The sequence below is a fragment of the Miscanthus floridulus genome, chromosome 16 (genome assembly GCF_019320115.1).
Source record: "Miscanthus floridulus cultivar M001 chromosome 16, ASM1932011v1, whole genome shotgun sequence".
NCBI classification, from domain to species: domain Eukaryota; kingdom Viridiplantae; phylum Streptophyta; class Magnoliopsida; order Poales; family Poaceae; genus Miscanthus; species Miscanthus floridulus.
This window is the reverse complement of record NC_089595.1, coordinates 91,651,084-91,676,464: the sequence shown is the minus strand read 5'-3', so window position 1 is coordinate 91,676,464 and position 25,381 is coordinate 91,651,084. Positions and strand designations below refer to the sequence as shown.

The following is a 25,381-nucleotide window of genomic DNA, read 5'->3' as shown; positions in this document are numbered from 1 at the left end:
AAGACGGTGTCAATGCTAGGCTGGTGTACCCCCGGTCAGCTGCCTAAAGGGATGGAGACCCTGCTCTACTAGAATTGTGATGTAATTTTGTGTTTAGACCCTCTGGTCATTTTTGTAATATGTAATCGCTTTTGTATTAAACACTACAATGTATCACTTTTGTTGTCGCATGTATGAATAAACAGATCATGGCATACATGTGATGTGCATTCGGTTTTGTTTTATGAAACTGGGTGTGACATGTATATAGGTTCAACAAGAAGGCAAACTTGATGATATTCCATATATTGTTCAAATCAAGGCCAAAATTGTGTATTGTTGTGTTGGAAGATCATGAAAACAATATAGTTTAAGAAAAAGACAACAATGCAAATGGAGTTGATGAAATGGCTTTTATGTTGTGGGATATCATAGCATCATATGATAGCAAGCATATTTGGTAAATGGTAAATGAGACATGAGTTGATTTTGGATTGGTCTCTATAATGGCTTGCTTTGCGTGAACAAGAAGAGTTGGATAGTGGACTAGCTTTGATCAAGGATTGAAGAATGAATCAAGAGTGCATAAGTGAGGAAATGTCAAGCAAAGGTGAAATGACAAAGGAGACAATGTATAATGGATATATGATGTTCTCTACATTGGTTTTCTTATATGGATAAAGATTTAGAAAATCACTTTGCATTAATATGATCAAGCTAGAAGTATGAAGATAGAGATTGAAGTGAGTGTTAGGAATGTCAAGCCAAAATGAAGAGGATACAAGGAATCATGAATTGGCTTGACCATATTGATGTTAATCCATATATGTCTCTATGTGAGTCTAACTAAAGCTTGATTAATCTAAACTTTCATATCTAGAAGGTATTCGAGCAAGGATCACAATATTAAAGAAATTGTTTTTCAATGGATGCTTAGTATGATATGACATGAGTATGGCTTGATAAGGTGAAGATAGCAAGGAAAGGGCTTTGAGGGACTAAGCGGAGGTGAAGGGCAAGCGATGGCTTGAGGACCGAGGTACCATAGCTAAGGTGAAGAAGAGAGTACTTGCATTGAGTTGAGGAACTAATCAAGGTATGTGGAGTAATATTGTGTTAAGAATCAAATCATTAGTGAAAGTGACTTGAAGCAATGGACTAAACTCACATGTGTTGGAAAGATTCAAGTCACAAAATCAACATGTGTTTCCTCGAAGAGATGAGACAAACATAATTGCAAGCCTTATGAAGTAATATTGAGAAAGAGGACAATACATTCGATGGTGGAGCACCCAATTATAAAAGGATGCGGTGATCAACTCAAAGGTGTTTAAATTCTTTGATATTTTGAATTTGAGCTTAGGAAAAGTTGTACTATAAAGGGGGATACAATGCACAAGCTTTAAAGTGCAACCAAGTGCTCATTTACCCACCAAATATCCTTAAAGCCTTAGCCAAGACAACAAGCTTTGCAATCCTATCTTTTGTGCTACCTGGCAGGTGTGGCACTACCATGCTGAGGTGAGGCACTGCTGCACTGAGGCACTACTGTAGTTTAGGCGAGGCACTGCCACACTGAGGCACTACCACAGTTTAGCCGTGGCACTACCGTGACTTAACTGACCGTTGGGAGCAGGGGGTATTTATACATTCTCTTCCTCCTCTCAACGGTAACCTAGTTTTCAAATTGACCATTAACTTCCCAAGTGCGATCAGAGCAACTCTCTCTCTCACTCACCATTGGATCTCCTCAAGCTTCTCCTTTGATTCCCTTCCAAATCCAAGAGAGTTTGAGCCTCCAAACCGCATTAGAGAGCAGCCCCAACTGTTCTTCATCTCCTAGAGCACTTGGTTCACGTTCAAGCTGGTGGATTGTGTTTGTTACTCTTGGAGCTTGCTTCTAGCCGGCTAGAGCATCGCTCGTGGAGCTTACCAACTTGTGTGGCAGTCCTAGGAGGTTTGTAATCACCACAATCATCTAGTGATGTCGGGGTTATAACCTCGGGGTGTCTCAAGGCACCAATTAGTTAGCAGGTGAGCGAACCATAACACATAAGTTAGCGAAGGCCTGAATGACCGAGGCCTAGCTAAGCTAGGTGAACCAGGCTAGACACTAAGGCTAGAGTCAGCCATGACCCCTCCTTCATGCCATAGCTACATGGCGCTGGAAAGACGCATGACCTCTCTGCCATCATGACCCCTAGAAGGAATGGAGAGAGGTCGAGCCTAGCTAAGTGCGCCTGCTCTGATAAGGGCAAGCATGCCACACCGACCCTACAAGGACCGAGGGGACAACGGTCACCTTGGCCTGATCAGATACCATCCCTATGCCATGTCATACTGATGAGACAACACCACACCATAGTGGCAACAGGTACGACACCCATCATCCAAATATGGACCGAATAGACGCTTGTATAATCCCACCCACTATGAGATGGGATCCACGATAAGGGGCTCAACACAAAGGACACCTAGACCAGTAGAGCACCTTAACCCTAATGATCAGGGTTGAGGTCCTTGGCCCCACTAAGCAATAAAGTGATCGACGATCCAGGGCAACTACCTACTCTGGATAAGACGCCCTTGGGAACTAGGAGATGATGACGAAGGCCATGATGGACATCGCGTTGCATAGGATGGCTGATGAACCACCAATGAGGCTACAATACCGCCATGGTCGACATAGTAGCACCATGTCACACCCTGCCCTAATGTGGCCAGAAGACCATGATGATAGCCATGACTGGACGTGCACCAGAAGATGGCATAACTTGCAAGCCAAGTTAGCTAGGCCCTCTCTCAGGCTCTCGACCCTTCAGTTGGAAGAACCACCTCTTTGTACAAGCCCTAGCCCCAAACTCTATATAAGGGTAGATGGGCATCCATTTCAGGATGATTCACAACCTCTACCATTCTATTCATTCACCATTGTATAGGGCTCCTAGAGCTTCTCTTCGGGTAGCCCTTCGCCTAGCATAGGTCCTTCCATCTCTTCCACCCTTCTTGCACCCCCAATTATAAGAATTTTAGAGCATTCAACCAAGGAACACACACTTGATCATCTCTGAGACTAGACGTAGGGCTCTAGCCTGGACCAATATAAATCCTCATGTCTATTGGATGCTACCATCATCTTCCTAGAGCAGTGCAAAAATCATATAAATTTACTAGTCCAATTTACAAAACCCCGATAGTTGGCATGCCAGGTAGGGGACAATCGCGCACTCTCATCTATTGATAAGGAAGCGATGGCTCCTTGCACTACCAGTGAACTCACTAGTGGAATGGCCCATGGTGGCCACATTTGCCGCAAAAGCTGAGTTCACTAACATCAAAGGGCCAGCACCCGTGACCGCCCGTGGCTACGACCCAAACCTCTGCCATAGAGATATGGGACATGTAGCCCATAGTGGACACACTCTCAGAACTGCCCTCGGGGGCTACATCCTAGAGTTCACCTACCCAGAGGGGCCTGCACCCTCACTCATCATCGGTCATGGCCATGTCTCCTGTCTAGGAAGCCAAAGGTCCATGGCTCATGACAATCTTACCCAAGGAATGGCCTCAACCGGCCACATCCTTTTAGGATCCACGAGGTATTCCATACTAATGGGTCAACACCCATCGCCAACTTCTACCCTATCTAGGCCAACCACGTGGGAAGCCTAGACTAGGCAACAAAACTACGCCCCAAGCAGCATTTCCGTCACCAGCAGAACGCGACGTGCCCAGGTGCGAATAAGCAACAAAATCGCCCACCGCCGCATGGCGGCATCATAGGTGATCAGGTGGCTAACCAGTGCCATGCCATGCAGGGCCAAGCCCAGAACTAGGATCCACCCCTGCATGACAGACAAGCCATATTACATTCTCTACAAACTGCCAGCCATCGCTTGGATGCGCGTGCATCTAAGGAAGCATGCTCCCCGAGCACACCGCATGCCATGATGAGTGGATCAAACCACGTTGCACTCAAAGCCAGCTCCTACAGCGACAGGTCATGATGGCTCTCTATCAAAAGTGAAAATCACACCTAGAAGCGAAGACACGGTGGCAACAACATCGTCGTGCTAGGAGGACTCAAGCTCCAGAATGAATGAGTTCTCCTGGCTAGAAACTACAACAGGTCGGATGCAAAGAAGTCATCCCTAGGGGCTCGTGAGCCCTTCAAGAACATCAAGCCAGTAGGGACTGACCCAAGGCTGCCTGAGAGGCCGATCCACACTAGCTACGACTGTTCAAAGAAGTCAAGAAGCAACCCCATCAGTTCACCGCCTAGGGACTGCAACGACTCCATCGTGAGCAAGCACTTGGGGGCTCACAGCATCTCTAACAACAACTATGCCACGGGTAGATGCTTGAGGGGTCACCGCAACCTAAACAACAACAACCAGTTCCACGATAGCTTCCGGTACATCAGTTAGTTACATCCACTTTGGCCTTAGCCTCTCTACCTAAGCGCGTCCACATACACATATAAGCCCACCAATAGTTGCATAAGCTTAGGGCCAACTCATAGAGCAAACCAGATAGCATGATGCCTACACAGTATAACCTAGTAGCACTCAACTCCCAAGTGACTCGATCCAACTCGCGTTCATGGCCGAACATGACTCACTCACAGGGCTACACCCATAGACACATACACACGACCCATGGCGTGGCACTATTTATCATCATCCTAGCAACCGATCCATTTTGAACTTTTCCTAATAAGCGTCCCTCACCACGATGAACCGATGACCCAAGTCTTGACTTCTCATTTGCACGAACCTGAAAGGAAATAGGGAACTCGCTCGCTCAAGGCAGAAGGAACGAAAGGAAAGGAATCACGAGCCGCCCACCCCCTTTCTTCTCGCGTCGAGCCAGATCTACAACCTACCCTCGATGTCACACCGCTCTAGCAGAATGTGTACCATTTTAGGCCCACGGGCTAGCCCCTAGGCTAAAATACACACCTGCAAGCACAGGTCCAAAGGGGACAAAGCACATTCCAATCCGAACGAAAAGAAAAGTGAAGAGGCAGCAAAATGACAAATGAATGTGCCAATCATGCGTTAGCCACACAAAACCTAAATATGTTAACCACCACAAGAACACCTGTACAACATGAAATCCTTCCACAAGGACCATCACACGATGGAAGCCTGGAACCGATGGCGTACGTAGGCAACTAACACCTCACCCATGAGAACCTCCGCTCTGCAAGTGGCAGCACAACCCACGACACCTAAATGTGCCATGAGCTCATATGAAACAGTGGACCATGCGAGGTTGAATCCTCATAGCCCAATCCAAGCAGGGCCTCATGCCCGTGCGAAAGCAAGGAGAGGAGGGTGTTCGCACCACTCGAAGAAAAAGCGAAGAAAGGCGTGATGCCGCCACACCTACCCTATAGACATTTAGGTCACAAAAATAGGGTTGTATTGGGCCAAGCCCCATGGGATGATCCTAGGCAGGGCCACACAGCCATGACCTTTGAACAACTAGACCGACGACGGTCACAACAAGACGGTGGCACACAAGAAAATCATGGAAGATGAGCCGAAAGGAACTAATTTGTACTCAATATTGTTAAAGGCCTCGAGAACACCTTAGGGCTCTTAGCCACTGCCATGAAGGATCTCCTCTACATCCACGACAATGACAATGGCATTTGTGGTAGCGGCGAAATCATTGACCAGCTCAGCCCGCTCTTTTGGCCGGACGTGCTCCAGGAACCCAAGCACCACCCGATGGAGGTTCACCCTAGTCCATAGCTGCATGGTGGCAAGGGCGATGCTGGCCCCTTGTTGTACCCCTACCACCATTGCCCATGCATGATCCTCTGCTATGATGAACCCCTGGAGGCGAGCCGCCTCCACCTTGTGGCAAGAAACTACCAGCTACTCCTCCAATGCTGGTAGTAAGACAGCACAAAGATCAGTGGCTGCAGACATCCATCCAAACATTGAGATGAAGGAAACCCTTACCTATGATGTGGGCATGGGTGATGGTGGTCGCCACCTATGCGGCAGCAAACTCACCCTCCAAGGCAGTGAGAGCGACCTTAGCGGCATCAAGGTCAATCTCCATCCACCTCGCCTCATGGGTGGCCATGGAGAACTATCGGTGAGCTTCATTCGCCTTGTGGATGAGGCAGCAAAACTCTCAATGGTAGCATAGAGATGAAGAAGATGAGCTCAACCTCGCCCCTGGTGGGGCCCCAGCTAGGGCAACGCCAGCAGCACCGACGACCCTTCCCAACGTGGCATGAGAGATGGCCCTGAGGAGCACTCGCGGTCAACTTAGGTTAACATCAAAACTCAAAACATTGCTTAAACACTTACCCCTATTCACGTAGCAGACCTCGAAGACATGGCGGTGGACCACCAGCCTCTAGTGACCCCTTCTATGGATGCTTATCATGATCCATCGACTCAAAGAGGAAAGGAAGCTACGAGCACCAGAAACCGAGAAGGAAGAAGCAGCAGGGCAAACACCAAAGAGCAGATGATTCCCTCCGCCATACCAGCTCTCTAGATTTATAGCCACAGGAACCAACCACAATGGATACCTTGGGCACATGCGTATTCACCCTCATTTACTGGCCATCTTGGAAATCACGTAGAGCAGGTGAAGCGATCAGAGGGAAGGCAAAGCGGTGGCTGCCCACACGGCGGTGCGAACCGAGTAAGCCTTTTGTTTCCCCACTTTTTCCATATCATTTCAATTTATGCGCCCCTATTTCATGGCTCACGACCGCTCGTGAGTGGGTGCCATTATGCCACCATGTTGTGCTTAGGAAAACCACTCTTAGGTCAGCCCTTAGAAGGGATTGAGGCCACAAAAGGGATTGGGGCAGGGAGGGTCTGGGCCCATATGGCTCCAATCGGTGGTGCGGAGCCACATGACCATCTCTCCCTATGTTCGAGTTGTTCGCTTTGAAGTCTCCCGGGTTGACCCCCTCTGGGGGGAGGCATCATGCCCTCTGGCCACTATGAAGGCGGTTGGGGACCGACGGGATTGACGACCGATGATTTTTGGGACGTCTCTCGATGAGGCATAGCCGAACTCCATGTCGATTGGGGAGGATATTGGGTCTCGCTCGAATTACCCATCGACCCCGACGAGGCGCATCGCTCTGACCACGTGGTTACGGTGGACATGCCTCTCCTAGTGTGGGGTGAAACCAAACCCACCTTTAATAAGGCAACATGACCTCTCGAGGTCAGCAAGGACGTTAGGGGAAAATGGAGTTGGGTCCCCATGATCCTGAAAGTAGTCAGGGCCAAGCCCCGACTAACTCCTCCCTGTGTCCCAGGTCTCAGACCTAAGGCCCGCTCCAGAGACTCATAAACCATTTGAGGTTTGTAACCTCTCTGGGAGAGATTGATGAAGCAAATGGCCGGGGTGATATGCAATGTGGAGCCCAAAGCATGATCATGACTCAATCACATGGAAAAAACAAAAGGTTCAAGACCTACGAGCCAACGCGTGTTCGTAAAAAGCCTCTCAACCGCATGCACAGAGGTCGAGGAAGCATTTCCTTGCATCATCAGCAAGAAGGACCTACCTACCAACTCATCCCCCCTCACCCACAAATCTCCTTATAGCACCAGCTGTTGGAAGGGGTAGAAGAAAGCGACAATTGGTAGGTTGCATGCTTGGGTCCTCATGGTTCTCTCTTAACCTCTCTCCCATTACCACACTCTCTCAATAGGGAAGTAGGGAGCGATTTGAAGTTACAGCCATGAGCGGCTCAAATGGTAGAAAGGACCCTATTTATAGGCTAGAAACGGACCAAACAGCCAGAGACCCCCACGCCGCGTTGTGAACCACGGGAGGTCACAGCCAAAGTTAGACGCCCATGTGAGGTCAGGGAAATAGAGACCCCCTCAAAAACAGCGGCAGTACAATGTCGACGAGACTACTTGATCCCACCTAGGTCACAAACCTTGAAACATGGCACACTAACATGGCAAGGCTTAGCAGCCGCATACCGCATCATCAGGGCATCCTAGCAAGGCTAAACATAATGACCACCTACCACATTGAACGTACCAGCCAACGAGGGGTCGAGTGGTGAAGCTCGAATAAGCCACAAACTATGAACCCGCATTTGATATGCACGTAACACAGCGCTTTCACGATCACTCCGTGATTGCAAAAATGCTCAGGGGCTACTGTCAGGGTTATAACCTCAAGGTGTCTCAAGGCACCGATTAGTTAGCAGGTGAGTGGCCCATAGCACAACAGTTAGTGAAGGCCCAAACGACTGACGCCTAGTTAAGCCAGGTGAACCAGGCCAAACACTAAGGCCAGGGTCAGCCACAACCCCTCCTTTGTGCCTTAGCTACACGATGCTAGAAAGGCATGCGACCTCTCCCCCATCACGACCTCTCCCACATCATCACCTTGGCCCAGTTAGATACCATCCCTATGCCATGCCGCACTAATGAGACAACACTGCACCACGGTAGCAATAGGTACAACACCCACTGTCCAAATATGGACTGACTAGATGCTTGTACGATCCCACCCACTACAGGATGGAATGCACGATAAGGGGCTCAACACAAAGGCCACCCAGACTAGTAGAGCGCCCTGACCCTGATGATCAGGGTCGAGGTCCTCGGCCCCACCAAGCGACCAAGTGATCGACAATCTCGGGCGACTACCTACTCTAGGTACGATGCCCCTAGGAACCAGGAGACGATGACGAAGGCCACAATGGACACCGTGTTGCATAGGATGGCTCATGAACCACCAACGAGGCTACAGTACCGCCATGACTGGCACAGTAGCACCACATCACACCCTGCCACAATATGGCCAGAAGACCATGACGACAGCCATGACCGGACATGCACCAGAAGATGGCATAACTTGCAAGCCAAGTTAGCTAGGCCCTCCCTCAGGCTCTTGACCCTTCGGTCAGGAGAACCACCTCTTTGTACAAGCCCTGGCCCCATACTCTATATAAGGGCAGCCATGGCACCCATCTCAGGATGATTCACATCCTCTACCATTCCATTCATTTACCATTGTAGTAGGGCTCTTGAAGCTTCTCTTCGGGAAGCCCTTCACCTAGCATAGGTCCTTCCATCTCTTCCACCCTTCTTGCACCCCCATTGTAAGAACTTCAAAGCATTCAAGCGAGGAACATACACTCGATCATCTCTAAGACTGGATGTAGGGCTCTAGCCTAAACTAGTATAAATCCTCATGTCTATTGGATGCTACCATCATCTTTCTAGAGCAGCATGACAATCGTATAAATTTACTAGTCTAATTTACAAAACACCGACAAGTGAAATCACCCCTCATCTCAAGAGTTCATTCTCTTGACTTGAGAATGAGGATAAGGTTGAAAGAGACCAAAGCCTTTGTGGCTACCTCAACAACATGGACATAGACAAGCCTTAGTGGCAAGCTGAACCATGGGATAAATCGGTGTTTCACTTGTGTTCTTGTGATTTGCATTGCTATACTTATATTTGTGGTGATTCTAGGGTTTGGTCCCGATCTATTTGCTTGTGCACTTCCGCCAACATCTAGATGGTGGAATAGGCTCTGCACTACCCTAGGAACATCAGTAATTTGCTCGATCTACTTTTCCTTGGGCAATTTTTAAATTATAGTCCGAGCTTGTCTACAGGCGTAGTAGTGCTACAATTTTAGTGCGGCAGTGCTGCACCTTGGGAGCAGCAGTGCCACACTTAGAATTTAACTTTTGCTGCGAGTTCGTTTTAAACAGGCCAATTCACCCCCTCTAGGCGACATCAAGATCGTTTTAGAATGCCACTGGTAGACTTTTTGGCAGGAAGATTGAACTACTCAAAAGGCACATTACTAGTAAGAGACCTAAGATAGCCAGGAGTGAAAGACTCTTTCTTAATTTCAATAACACGTACAAAATCAGCTCTAGTACTTCTAGTCCTATTAATTAAAGCAGGTAATCTTCCTATTTTTCCCAAACCTCTTATATTCCAAAAGAGACCTATCATCTCTTTTCCTTGCTTTTCTTCCTATTCACTACTTTAATCTAGGCTTTTTCAATCTTAGCCTCTAAAATATTCAAATCCTCAGCCTCACTAATCCTCCCATCAGGAGTTGTGGGATCTGAGTCCCTAGTATCTTTTCTAGAAGATCTCTGACAATTAGAACCAATAGTTCCACTACTAGCAGAAGAGTTTCCACATACTATAGAATGACTACATCTTATATGATCAGGACCATTTTTCTCTTGACTTCCAACAGAAGTCAGCTTATCCTTTATATCTACCTTGATTGGGCAATCTACCATACTACAATCTACACTAAAATTATTATTTCTTTTTATTTCTAAATCCATAACTTGATTAACTACCTTTTGCTTAGATAGTTCCTTAGCTGGAACTTCAAGATCAATACTAGAAGCTATTTCTAACAAGGAAGAAGTAGAGATTTGTTTTGAAATTTGTTTACCTTTCTCGATTTCTAGGTTGTTCTTTCTTTTGACCGCTTGGGCGCTTTCCAGCATATTCACCCCATTCAATGGAACTCCTTTGTTTCTCCTTTCTGGCTACAAAGGACCCCATCCCCTCTTCTTTGGTTTAGAACTAGCCATTTTACCAACTTTTTCTTGGATCACTACCCTAGGTGTAGAATCAACCAGTTGAATATCAGAACTATTGGCATTACTCTCAGTACTTACTTGATTCAGTAAAGGCTGATCTGGCTAAACACTATTATCAAAGTATCCATACAGCCACTCAGATGGCAGATTCATGCTTTCTTCTTCTGGTTCAAAAGTCTCACCAGCATCCTCTATCCACATCTCCTCCCTATCCTCTATTTCCATAGCCTTTAGGAGACTAATGCATGAAGATTCCATAGCCCCTCTATTGATATCATTCTCTAGCATTTCCATAGCAAAGAGCTGACTGAGGTTTCTTACTGTTATGACCGGTACGGTCTATAGGCGTAGACACCGTGGCTAGGAGCCCGGCTGAGTTGGCCCAGTTGGTTATCAAGTCCTAGAATCTAGGATACTTATCTCTTGAGTTTGTTACTTGATTAAGTTAGAGTTGAGTCGGTTGAAGATTTGCTTGTATAAGTATTGAACAATTACGATTGAATGAATTAGCGTGGGATTGAGATACTCTTATCTCCCTTGGGCACCTAGCCCTTGCCTACTACTATTCATCATTGGCTTTTCACGCTGACTAGCGCTGGTGCCGAGCATGGCGTCGCACGTTCGTCACCGCGCCTTCAAGCCTCGACCACCCGTTCACCACCGCTACAACCTCAAGAGAGTGAGCCTCAACAATCTGGTATCAGAGACCATGGCCTCCTTTGGTACTCCTGCCGCTGCCACTGTGGTGTCCACCACCGGTACCACCATGCCGTCATCGTCTGTTCCTTTCGCCACGGCGAGCGCCCTTCCACCGCCTCCCGCGCCACCGACCCTTCAGGACTCCCTGGCCGCCTTGGCAACCATGCAGCCGCAGATGAGAGAGATGTTCCAAGGCATACAGTGGTAGAAGGTGGAGATGTCCCTATGCCTGGTGACTATCGAGAGCCATCCTAGTCCTTTGACGCCACCATGCCTGCCGTACTCCACCACGCCGCTCCTACAATATGGCATGCCGGGGTATGGGGGCTTTCTGGTGTTAGAGCCAATCATCTCAGAGATCTTGCCCTCGCATCACTATTGGGGTCCACGGTCGCTTCTGGTGCCCATGGCTGCTCGCATCACCTCACAGCCATCCCCGATGGGGCTTCCGATCCAGTCGATCCCATTTTTGTCATCACCATCGCCGGTGCCATCATTGTCCTCCATCCTAAACAGGCCGATCTACTCTTCTGCTATGATGGTGCATGAACCACGCCATCACCCTGAGGAACATGGGGATAGCCAGGGCATTCCCAAGTTCCATAAGTTGTCCTTCCCCACGTACAACGGCAAAGAAGACCCACTCGGATGGCTCAACCATTGTGAGTCCTTCTTCCGTGGCCAGCTTACTCATGAGACAGACAAGGTTTGGCTCGCATCCTTCCACATGACGGGATCTACACATCAATGGTATTATGTGTTGGAACATGACTCCGGCCGCCCGTCCTGGGCCAACTTCTACCACCAGTGTTTTGGGCCGGCGTTGTCCACCAACCATCTTGCCGACCTCGCTCGCCTACCGTTCGGTGCCTCCATTGATGCTTACATGGAAGCCTTCCAGGCGTGCTTGGCGCACGCGGGACATCTGGCGCCGCTTCAACAAGCACATCTGTTCATCGGGGGCCTCCCTGAGTATATTTAGGTTGACGTGGAGCTACATGACCCCTAGGACTTGCACCGCGCCATGCGCTTGGCTCAGGCTTACGAGCGTCGCCATGCATCACCGGCCCTCATGCTCCCAGCACCACCAAGTCGTCCTCCTCAGCGCGCTCCGACCGGACAGACCGCCTTATCATCGATAGGGGGCACTATGCCATCATCAGCAACCTCAGCATCATCCCCAAGCCGGCCTTTCAAACGTCTCACGCCGGTAGAGATGGCAGATCACCGCAAATTGGGCTTGTGTTACAACTATGATGAACCATATGTGCAGGGACACAAGTGTCCATGTCTATTTTACCTTGAAGTGACAGATTATATTATGGAGGAGCCAGAGTCCAATGAGGATGAACAAACATCAGACGCCGGCCAAGACAAACCCACCATATCATTATCGGCAATTGCAGGCATCAAGACTAAAGATACTATGCAGGTTTACATCCAAGTTGGCAACGTGCAGTGCATGGCGTTGCTTGATTTGGGTTCTACTCACACATTCATCAATAGGGACGTCACACATCGTGTTGGCATCAACTTTGAACTGTGCCCAGGTGCCCGTGTCATGGCCGCAAATGGTGACCGCGTCGCTTGCCAGGGGCTCGCACGCGATGTCGACGTACGCATTGCCGAAGCAGTCTTCTCAGTTGACTGCTATACTATTCCATTGGACCGGTGGGACATGGTTCTCGGTGTCAACTTCTCGTGCACCCTCAGACCAATATTGTGGGATTTTGATGACTTGTGCATGGCATTCACCAAGGCAGGTTGGCGCATGTTCTAGCGCGGTATCGGCTCAACCCGCTATGACGTGCAGTCCACTTGCCGCCTCCATGCTCTCCACGATGTGGGCCACAACACCAGAACAGCCTTGCTCGACAAGCTCCTCAACTCATTTGAAGATGTGTTCGCCACGCCTAAAGGCTTGCCGCCTGCTCGTGCCTGTGATCACCACATTCATCTCGTGCCAAATGCGGTGCCAGTGGTCATGCGGCCTTACCGCTACCCACAACTATAGAAAGATGAACTGGAATCCCAGTGCGCCGCTATGCTGCAAATGGGTGTGATCTGTCTGAGTACCTCAGCGTTCTCTACTCCTATTTTACTTGTCAAGAAACATGACGGCTCCTAGAGGTTTTGCATGGATTACCGTGCCTTGAACAAGCTCACCATTAAAGACAAATTTCCAATTCCGGTGGTTGAAGAATTGCTGGATGAGCTTCACGGGGCCTGGTTTTTCTCCAAACTGGACTTGCGTTTAGGGTACCATCAAGTTTGTATGCATGCTGATGACATTGAGAAGACTGCTTTTTGGACTCATTAGGGTCACTTCGAGTTCTTAGTCATGCCCTTCGGGCTGTCCAATGCACCGGCGACATTCTAAAGTCTCATGAACACAGTGCTCCGGCCGTTCCTGCGTAAGTTTGTCCTTGTGTTTTTTATGACATTTTGATCTATAGTCCCTCTTGGTCGGCGCATCTACAACACATCAACGCAGTCTTGACTGCACTGCGTGACCATCACCTACGGTTGAAACGCTCTAAATGCGACTTCGCAACGACGTCGGTACATTACTTGGGACATGTCATCTCCGTGGCTGGTGTTGCAATGGATCAGGAGAAGGTTGCGATCGTCGCTACCTAGCCTCAACCCGGCAACGTGCTTGCGCTCAGGGGGTTCCTCGGCCTCATCAGGTACTATCATCAGTTCATTAAAGATTATGGCTCGGTGGCTACCCCGTTGACGGTGCTTCTTAAGAAGGTGGCTTTCCTGTGGTCACCCACACCCACAGACGCGTTCAACACCCTCAAGAAGGCCCTGTCTAGTGCACCGGTTCTCCAACTTCCTGATTAGGACAAATCATTCATGGTTGATTGTGATGCATCCGGCTCTGGATTCAGCGTGGTACTCCATCAAGGCGCCAGTGCTCTGGCTTTTTTCAGTAGACCCTTCGCAGCTCGGCACCACAAGTTAGCCGCATATGAGAGGGAATTCATCGGCCTTGTCCAAGCAGTTCGGCACTGGCATCCGTATTTGTGGGGCAGACAGTTTATTATGTGCACAAATCATTATGCATTGAAGCTCTTGTTGGATCAACGGCTCTCTATAGTTCCCCAACATCAGTGGGTTAGTAAGCTCTTTGGGTATGATTTCATGATTGAATATTGGCTGGACACTCTCAATTTCGTTGCTGATGCATTGTCTCAGAGGGAGGTGGACGATCTGCTGCTTCAAGCTATCATAGAGCCTTCCTTTCAGTTATTCGACGACCTACGCTATGAACTGCAGCTGGATGACGACCTACATGCGCTGCGCGACTCAATTGTGGCGAACCATGGTGAGCCCTAGCATCTCGCTAATGGTCTCATCATGCGCGATGCCCGCGTGTTTGTCCCAGCGACATCCTCGATCCTCCCCGCCATTCTCCAGTTGGCGCACGGTGCTGGCCATGAAGGCACACAAAAGACGCTGCAGCGGCTTCATCAGGAGTTCATGATCGATCATGATCGTCGCCTTGTTCAGGACTTTGTGAGTTCTTGTTTCATGTGTCAGCGTAACAAAATAGAACATCTGCACCCGGCTGGTCTGCTTCAGCCTTTAGAGGTTCCCTCGCAAGTTTGGTCTGATATCTCCATGGATTTCATGGAGGGGCTTCCGCGTGTACATGGGAAGAGTGTGATTTTAACGATGGTTGATAGATTCTCCAAGCAGGCACATTTTCTTCCGCTGTGTCACCCATACACTACAGCTTCTGTCGCCGGGGTGTTCTTTGAGGGCGTTGTTAGACTTCATGGTTTTCTGGCATCCATTGTTAGTGATCGCGATCCAGTGTTTACGGGGCATGTTTGGCGTGATCTCTTCAAGCTCGCTGGGGTCAAGCTCAAGATGAGCATAGCTTTTCATCCGCAAACCTATGGATAGTTCGAGGTGGTCAATCGCACAATTGCTATGTATCTGAGGTGTCTCACTGGTGATCGTCCTTGTTCTTGGCTTTCAGTGGCTCCCTTGGGCAGAATATTGTTATAACACTTCATTCCACTCCTCCCTTTGGACGACGCCATTTGAGGTGGTGTATGGTCGGCCTCCACCGCCTCTGTTGCCTTACACTGCCGGCACGGCACAGACAGACAAGGTGGACAAGCTTCTCTGCGATCGTGACGCGTTTCTCGCCGATGTTCGTAATCGGCTGCTACAAGCCTAGGAATATGCCAAACGGCATTATGATGCTCACCACCGCCCTCTTCAGTTCGACATTGACGATTGGGTTCTCCTGCGCCTTCTTCATCGGTCGGCGCAATCCCTGGTGCCGTGCTTTCGTGGCAAGCTTAGTCCATGATTTGCTGGTCCGTTTTAGGTCATTGAGCGCATTGGCAAAGTGGCATATCACCTGTGTCTTCTAGAGGGCGCTCGGATTCATGATGTGTTCCACGTTGGGGTTCTCAAGCCATTTCGGGGAACTCCACCCTCCACTACATTGGCGCTTCCTCCTCTTCGTCATGGCCGAGTGCTTCATCGCCCTGCACGCGTGCTTCGTTCTCAGTTGCGGCGCGGTGTGTGGCATGTGCTGGTTTAGTGGGAGAACTTACCTGAAGATGACGCCACTTGGGAAACCATGGATGAGTTCCGTGCTATCTTTCCTTCGTTTTAGCTCGAGGACGAGCTGTTTCCAAAGGAGGGGAGAGATGTTATGACCGGTACGGTCTACAGGCGCAGACACCATGGCTAGGAGCCCGGCCGAGTCGGCCCAGTTGGTTATCAAGTCCTAGAATCTAGGATACTTATCTCTTGAGTTTGTTACTTGATTAAGTTAGAGTTGAGTCGGTTGAAGATTTGCTTGTATAAGTATTGAACAATTACGATTGAATGAATTAGCCTGGGATTGAGATACTCTTATCTCCCTTGGGCACCTAGCCCTTGCCTACTGCTATTCGTCATTGGCTTTTCACGCTGACTAGCGCCGGCACCGAGCATGGCGCCGCACGTTCGTCGACGCGCCTTCAAGCCTCGACCACCTGTTCACCACCGCTACAACCTCAGGAGCCTGAGCCTCAACACTTATTGTCTTACTCCCACTTGGCATAGACTGCTTAGATTGCTTATCTAGAGGTTCATCAACTTTCTTCCCTTGATTTGCATCATCAAAGGGTTTGTCTTTTTTAGGACTGGTAGGATCACCATCCTTCTCCTTCTCTTCATCAGATAGCAGGTCATCCTCATCTAAATCTGTATCACCATCACCATCATCACCATCCTTTCCTGTTTTCTCATATATCTGCTCAAATCCTTCTGTTTTGAAACTAATCACAAATAGCTCATCCTTCATTTCCATGGCCCTCTTCTGGGGAATCTTGACTAGGTCCCTGCATTTCACTTTAACTCTCACCATTGCAAAGAAACTAGCAAATAGGGATTGCCAGTCCACCCACCAATTTCCCAACTGTAGAAGCAACTTGTCTAAAAGTGACCCAATCACACCATTTAGGAGGAATGCACCTGACTTGCACCCAAACCTCAGTCAAGCTGCTCACTGGCTCAATATTTCCATTCCACACCTTTAAAGAAGCCATCAATGTACCTTTTCCCAAGTAGAAGTATGAAATCTTGTTGATCACTATCCTGTCCACTCTTTGACCAGGAGGAAATCTCATCAGATAACTGAACTCATCCATGCTCCTTAATTGCCACAGCCAGTCTGCATCAAATAATTCTCTAAGATACCTCAAAATGGTCTCCTGATCCATCTCACCTTCTTCTATTGTGAAAACTCCACAATTATCAAATCCAGTCCACAACTTAAACCTATCTTCATCTGGAGATACATTCACATGGAAGAATCCTAGGCCCTTACAAGCACTACCCATAAATTGCACCACTTGTTCAGGCTCACTCCACCAGGGGCACTTCTCAGCTATGTGATCCTGACGATAACACACAAAGCAGACTTTGGGTTTGGAGCAAGAGGAAACAAAGTGTCCTGGTTCCCCACAATTGTAGCAGACCACTTGAGACGCCCTATTACTTCCATACTTATCACCCTCTATCACATGAACAACATTCTGATCTACCTCTAGATAAGTAGTAGAGTTCTGTTCCTGCATATTTGACTGATGGTCCAAAGCCTTGGGTTGCTATTGTGCCTGCTGCTGCTGAGGTTGCTGATGGCCTTGTTGCTGGCCCTGCTCAAACCTCCCCTGAGTACCTGGAGCCCCTCTACCACCAGGACGAGGACCCTGACCTATCTGCCCAAAAGCATTGAACTGATTCTGCCCAGAATACTGCCCCTGGTTGTAGTACTGCTGATTGTGAAGTTGATTTGGGAAGAACCCGAACGGACCTGGCTGCGGTGGAGGGTACGGCCCCATCGGCGGAGGCCCCATTGGCGGCTGGTAGAACGGCGGCGGATTCTGGAACCAGCCTCCCTGACCTCAGCCCCAATCTTCATCAGTACTCCTCGGCCTCTGCGGAGCTCCCCCCCCCCCCCCCCTCTGCCTCGACTAGCCATCACCCCTTTCAACTTCGACATGAATGACTCCTTGACACCTTTACCCCAAATGTCGGATGCAAAACTGAATTTCTTCGGAGAACCAATCCAGTAATCTCCAGCTCCAACCGAGAAGCAATCACTGACTTCGAAATTTTTGGACTCCCAAAGATCCTCTACGGCGCAAGCCATGGTGTCAAACCCTAACATGGCCGCCAGGGGAGGGGGAGTCGGAGGGGATGAACCACAGCTGGCCGAAGAAGTCTTCAACCGCACCACCCTCCTCCTCGAGCCCCGCGAGATGTGTGCCGTTGTTCGTCTTCCCCGCTCCCGAAGATCGCGCCACCTGCCTGGATCCTGTGGTGCCACGTGTCTCACCATTGGGACCCTTGTTCCAGTCCCTGAAGGGCCTCCTCACTCGCTGCACCTTGGGCCCTCTACCCAGGGGAGGAGGAGGGGAACCCCTCAACCGACACGGCGATGCCGGCAGGGAGTCCCCTCAGTGATGACCGGAGCCCACAGCTCCGGCGGGGTCCCGGCGGCCAACCCGCCTCGACGTCACCCTCTCGTGTCGCCTCTCATTTCCCTTTTTTTTACAGGAGGGAACCTTTTCGTTCAATTTGATCGACAGTTCAGCACTACATCGAGGCGAGTGACAAAGATTCATGATTCATCTGGCAATTATATTTTATGCAAAACATTCCAACCAAGAAGAGTACATTTGGTGTCCTCAGATTTCGCCGTCCCAGAAATCCTCCACGGACTTGTAAAAGCTCGTCGGATGAGTCACGAACTCGTACTTGAAAAGCCTGGCCTGCAATTATTTTTCAAACACAACAGGCAAAGAAACGATGAATACCAGGTTTTCAGCTACGAACTCATCAGGAAACACCAAAATCAAGATTCGTGGCATGCCTGCTTGATCTCAGAGAACTTCGCCATCAGCTCGTCAGGGACGGACCAATCAAAGAGGTCAATGTTCTCCCACGTCCACGCCTCGTTGTCGCTCTTCGGGAGCACGCTCTGCCCCATCTGAATACCCCAGCGAAGAGCAACCTGAGCAGGGGTTTTCTGCAGCTTATTGGCGATGGAAATCAAAGTGGGGTGGCTAAGGACGTCCGGTCCGTCGTTTCCTGGTGATCCAGGCGAACCTAGTGGTGCATATGCCTGCAAAAAAGATACCAATAATTAAGAACAATGGAAGTAACTGCCAAGCTGATCAGAAGAAACGAGAAGAGGTTTGTCATCAGGTTCACGAAGGATCTGAATAGGAGTGGAACTTACAGACTAAGTGGATGCCCTTCGACCGGCAAAGCTTGCGGAGCTTGTCTTGTTGCCAAACCGGGTGGCACTCCACCTGGTCGACTGCTGGTGGCACACGTGCGACAGCGAGCAAATCCTCCAGCTTCTTGCAGGAGAAATTGCTCACGCCAATGGCACGAGCTTTGCCTGAGTCGTACAGTTTCTCCATTGCTTTCCACGTAGCAGGGATGTCAGGCTTGAGGATGTTTTCGGTGCTCAGCCTAGTTCCTTTCTTTGCACGAACTGGACCATGGACCTGTGAAGCGATCAGTCAAAAATTGTGGAGAAGAGAGGAATGTCAAAATTTAAAGAATTTAGAATGCACTCTTCGAAAGAATTGTGGAGAAACGAGTGTGGCTTGTCTTGTACTGAACTTTTTTTCTTCTTAATTGATAGAGCTCTTACCTTTTCGATCAAAAAAAGAACACCATAAAATCGCTTGAAGTAGCACAATTTTCAGTTAAATAGAAGTATAAGAACTAGGATTAGTTAAATAAGCTGCAGGCTTGGAACTTACTAGGTAAAGATCTAAGTAATCAAGCTGCAGATGTTGTAGTGTGTTATCAATCGCCTCTGGAACGTCTTCTGGATCATGATCAGTGCACCTGAAAAAATCAGAGCATCTTCAAGAATCCACTTGGCATCACAGCATCTGGAAGTACAAGGTTGATAAAATACCACAATTTAGAAGTGATGAATAGATCTTCACGTTTAAGTCTACCCTCCTCAAATAGTTTCCTCAGGGCAAAACCAACCTACCAAAAAGTCATAATTAATAACTACCGCCGTAGAGAAGTGAAGAGTCTTCCCATGAAGAATAAATGAATAATTGTCTGGCACTCTGGCCATAGCCAAGATTCTTACATCAATGCTATGAACATGCATACAAACAGCACCATATTCGAGTCCTCTTCAAATTGAATTTGAGTGTCTATTTTATTTTTAATAAAAATCCCTTAGTTCCTCTTAAGCTGGTCTGTTTCCATCTGTGATGCTACTTTCTTCTATACATTACCATCTGCTTCTCTTAAGTTGTTCTTGTTTATCTTAATACTTGTTACATACTCCCTCTATCCCAAAAAGAGCGTCTCCATGGGATTCGTGGCGGTTTCGTATGTTTGATTAGGTTTGTAGAAAATATTAGTAACATTTATCTCCAAATAAGTTCATTATGAAAATATATTCAGGCATGATTCATCTAATGATACTAATTATGCACCATAAATACTAATATTTTCTTATATATATTGGTTAAAGTTGAAAATATTTGACTTCTCGAAAAGTGAGAATGATACTATTTGTGGGACGGAGGGAGTAGTTGTAAGCTGACTGCTGACGTTAAAGACTAACACAAACTAGTAGCGTTTGTTTCAAGGGCTCTTTATTATGCAAAAGAAGGGCTTAAAAGTTATTACCTCTTTCTGATTACCATATTGTGGAGAACAGTCAATATGATGATAACCTGCCTGCACTATTACAAGTAGAAACATTACATCCAAACAAAAGAAGCCCATATGACATGCTATGCAATTAAAACCTGATACCTTCCGTTCATGTGCAATTAAAATTGGCACAAAATAGTAAAGAGCTCTGAAACTAAACTTTATGCTTTCACAGTTTCCATTAACATATTGGGTTAACTGGTTGATAAACCAACATGTTCTCCACTTGAGCAATAAAGGATTCTTACGTTAGATTCAATTGAATCCACAACTACAAGGAAGAAAACAAAGAGAGGAAAAGACCATATAAGTAATGGATCTAAACAAAAGCAAGAAGTGACAAGACCTGGAGAGCTGCACGAATGGCATCTTCGACAACGGCTGGTGATATTTGCCATGTTCCAAGGCCAACCGATGGGATAGAAGCACCGGTGTTTAGGAGGAAGAACTTGGCCATCTACGCACTCCAGAGTCCAGAGGCCAAACTGAAAAGCGAAAGTATAAATAGCAGGTAGCCTTTGTTGCTGGAGCTTGGCAGGATGAAGATACCTACTTGGCTACTTCTACAATTGCCAGCAAAAACATTGTGGATTTGGACTCACCGAATGTGTGAAGAGGACATTCTGAATCTGAACGACAGTGGCTGGACGCGGAGCAGTTGAGCATGGTAGCTGATAGGTCAAGTCATGTGGCAGGACGCCTGCACCCAATTTTTTGAGAATCCATCTCAAAGAGTCATGAGTTAAAGCTTTGATAAAAATATATGTGACGATCATTGCAACTTGATATAGTTATTAATACAGATAGCTAACCACAACCAGCTATTAGCCATTTGTGGTACGAGAAGCTTCTTTTAAGAAAAGGTGAAGTCAATTTATTGAGAAACAGAGATCTATACATATTTTTGACACAGTAAAATCTAGCTAAAGACTTATCCAAGGAAGTGACCAAGTATAATATTAATATGCTAAGTTCTTTTTCCATAGCAGAGAGAAGCAAACACAATTGATATAGTGGTAGGACTTCTAAGAGGGCTCTGGCTTCTCAAGAAGGCATTACCAAACGGAGCAAGAAAAAATGGTTTCGACTCCGAAGCCACCAAGGAGCTGGAGCTTTTTTTTTTTTGGAACTAGGAGGAGTCAAAATTTTAGCTTCAACCGGCTCCTCTTCTCAAAAATACTCTCTGAAGCTACTTTTGTCAACATTTTTCTTTAGCTCAACTAGAGAAGCTGCTGGAGGAACCATTGCAGGAGCAATTTTAGGAGAAGCCAAAACCTTGCCAAACATGGTTGCAATATTTCTTCTATCACAAAGATGAGACAATTAATTACCTTCTTCAAATGTCGTTTTCTTTTTTCTAGTCCGGTTTACACCGGAATTTGGAGAGAGGATCTCAGAGGCTCGAGAGCTCCCAAAATCATGTCAGCAAAGAATCAATTGCGTGTGAATCGGAACAAGCTGATTCGGATGCAACACTAGAATCAGCTTTCTGCAAATAGCTCCAGCAGATAACAACAGAGGCTATGATTGGCGCTGGGAGAAAACATGCTGGACTCTGCAAAAAAGGGAAAGATTAGAGTACAAGTTATCTTAAATTAGGAATGTTTTCATTCTTATGCCAAGGGTTGTAACAAATCGTGCTTGAGTATGATTCATGCTTAGATTCCGGGTATAACTACCAAACCCCGGCTATTGTAAAAGGACATCAACCAATCAAATATAAAGTCAATTACTTTTTTCGGCTCCGGCCACCCCTTAGGAGTAGGAGTAGAGTAGATCTCGGCGAGTTCTTCAGCAAGTATGGCTGCATCGATCCGGTCGACCTCCACTGCTTGTCTGTAAGTACCGTCATGGTTTATACCTCTGTTCGTATGGCTGCATCGATCCGGTCGACCCCCACTGCGACTCTGGTATAGGCTAGTTATCGACTCTTGTCTAATTCAAGTATGGCCTGTGTGATTCTGCCTCACATCCCACTACTTGAATTAGATCAAGGTCAAATTATTGGCTCTACCTTAGCATGACAGTCTTTGGTAGATTCATTAAGTTACCGATATTGCTTATTGCTTTTATTGTTTATCTAATTACAGCAACATCACTCTACCCGATTGAGATTGATTTGGATCGGCCTTACATCTTGTTTAACTCATCGTTTGCTAATCTAAAACTGATCTAATCTACATCTTAAGCGATGAGTTATATTTTTATCGGCTGTTTTTGCGTCAATCTTAATCGTGCATAGCGTGCGGTTAAGGCATGTTCGATCTTGAACAGATCTATTAGTTAACGAAAACCGTTCCATGGTCCGTCATCATGGCCAGTGGGATTCTGCCTCTCACCGCACTATTGGCACCGTGGAGTGGGGATCGTTAGTTGGTAGACCCGTTCTTGAGAAGGCATGACCTTAACTGTGCGCTATGCCTGAATCGGCTGTTTAGCCGATATCGAATGCTTTCACGAAAAGTCTGCATTACTAGGTCGTTGAAGTAGAGATAAGTTGAAAGATATGTTAGCCCCATGATCTTATTATTGTATTACGGCCTGCATGATTCTGCCTCATGCCCCACTGATATTAGTAATGAGTTAGGGTCGTCGAGTCTATTGTTGTCTGCCTCATGCCCCACTGGTCATGGCGATAGATGAGATCTAACATGTTCATTAGATTTATCTTTATTAAATAATTAAGTGATGTTGAATTGTTTCTTTATATAAAAAGGAGTTCGGTTACTTATAATCATTGGCCCAGTACAAACCGATCACTGTTGACATCTTATTGCCATTGATTAATAATTGCTTAAATAACATTTATCCTAAATGATAACCGATTCTTCTTATACAACCTCATGAGCTTTAACCGATTCATTCTTGCGAATATGCTGGAATCGACTATTTAGTCGATCTCCTATCATATCGGCTCTCAGAGCCGCACATTCGGGACTGTCTGGCAACACCGGCACGTTTCACCCTTAATTACTGATAAGCTTTCTGTGGCAGAACCTCCTAAGTTATAGGGCCCACATGCACCTGTCACTGTCCGACGACCTTTGACATTTAAGCATATGTTTCCATTAACTTAAAAAGACTGTCGGGTGTCCTCGGGGAACCCCGAATCATCCACGATTTCCGAGCAGGATCACGTTACAGAGTCATTGCAGTATTACAACATTTATTCAAATATCAAAACCAGAGTAAAAACAGCGGAAGTCTTACGATAACATAGTTTACAAACCAGTTTTTTCAAACCTTACAAACTAAGTTCTTTAATTATTACAAACCATAGTAGTAGTGGAGTGGCATAATTAATATATATACATAACACACAAAATAAACATCCTGCCCAAGGATCACACATTTACTTCTCATCGTCAGAACGAACGATAGTCATGCAGCACGATCCAAAACAGATCTGCTCATGAGGCTCACCTGCAACAAGGGGTCAACGAACCCTGAGTACGAAAGTACTCCACAAGACTTATCTGAAATATTAACTGATAAACTCAGTAATGCAGGCTCAGGGATTCAAGGTATAGCTTTAACAATGATCAAAGTTCTTTTGCGTAAAAGCTCTTTTAACAACATTCTTTATATAGATAACTTCTCAAGAATTATATACAAAGCTGACACGATCCGCACTGAGATCATGAAACTTCATATTCAGCACCTTCACAAGCCTTATTCAAGTTTCGGTTATTAATTCTACGATGATGAACAGTGAGTTGAGTCTCCTTAACCAAGGAGCAACGACGATTCGAACCGATTATAAACCCAGCTGGGAATTCTAGACCACACGACATATGCAGGTCCTTGACCTCCATATACCAACCTACCCTCGGATCCTCTAAAACAAGAATGGGTCCGCGCCACCCGAGAACACAGTACTCCACTATTCCAGCCCATGGCCACGTGGGTACACGCTATTCCCGCCATCTCTCCACTCCCAGTGCGCGAGTAGCCATTCTCGTAATAGAATTGCCAAGTTCAGGCTTACCAGAGTATGTGGTTAGTATAACTGCAGGGTGATTGGCAACAGGAAACATACCCATCATCACTGGCTCCCCTTCTGGAATTTCTCCAGCTTGAATATAGAACACTCGTCCTGTCTTCCTCTCATCTTTACCCTTTTGAGCATTCTGATTGGGGTTCTTGTTTGGTGCCTGACCCTGTTGTTGATTAGCAGGGGCCTTCTGATAATTTTGATTAGCCTGCCTAGGATATGGACATTCCCTAGAGAAATGACCAGTCCTTCCGCAATTGTAGCATGGATAGTTGTGACCCTGGGATGTTGGAGCATTGCCACCAGGAGCATTGGTTGACTGTGAACTCGGATAGGTTATAGTAGGACGGACATTTGACTGTTGCCCAGCTTGGAACTGCGGCGGACGATAAGGAGGACGATTATGATGTACTGGATGATAAATCACCCTCTGCCTCTTCTGATTTCCACCAAAAGATCCAGATGGCACACTCTTTTTCTTTTTGAGCTCCTTATGCTGCCGATACTTTGATTCTGAAGCAATTGCAATATTTACTGCCTCATGGTAAGTAACATTGGTGCAAGTGGTCATCATAGTCTGCAACTTGGTATTCAGGCCTCTCATAAACCACCTCTTCTTCTTGGCATCAGTATTGACATGTTCGGATGCATATTGGGACAGATGATTAAATCTTCCCACATACTGCATCACGGTTTGATCTCCTTGTTTCAAAGCAAGGAATTCATCTAGCTTCATAGCCATCACTCCTTCAGGGATATAATGGGCTCTGAAGGCAGTACGGAACTCAGCCCAAGTTATTGGAATACCAGTAGGTTGCATAGCCACTAAGTTTGCCCACCAAGCGCTTGCTGCTCCTCTAAGTTGTTGGGCGGCAAACGTAGGT

General features: G+C 47.1%; 1 pseudogene; it reads right to left on the bottom strand.

The window, feature by feature from the left end:
* Positions 1–18,421: 18,421 nt before the first annotated feature.
* LOC136514359 (NADPH-dependent aldo-keto reductase, chloroplastic-like) lies at positions 18,422–21,292 on the bottom strand (annotated as a pseudogene).
* Positions 21,293–25,381: the final 4,089 nt, after the last annotated feature.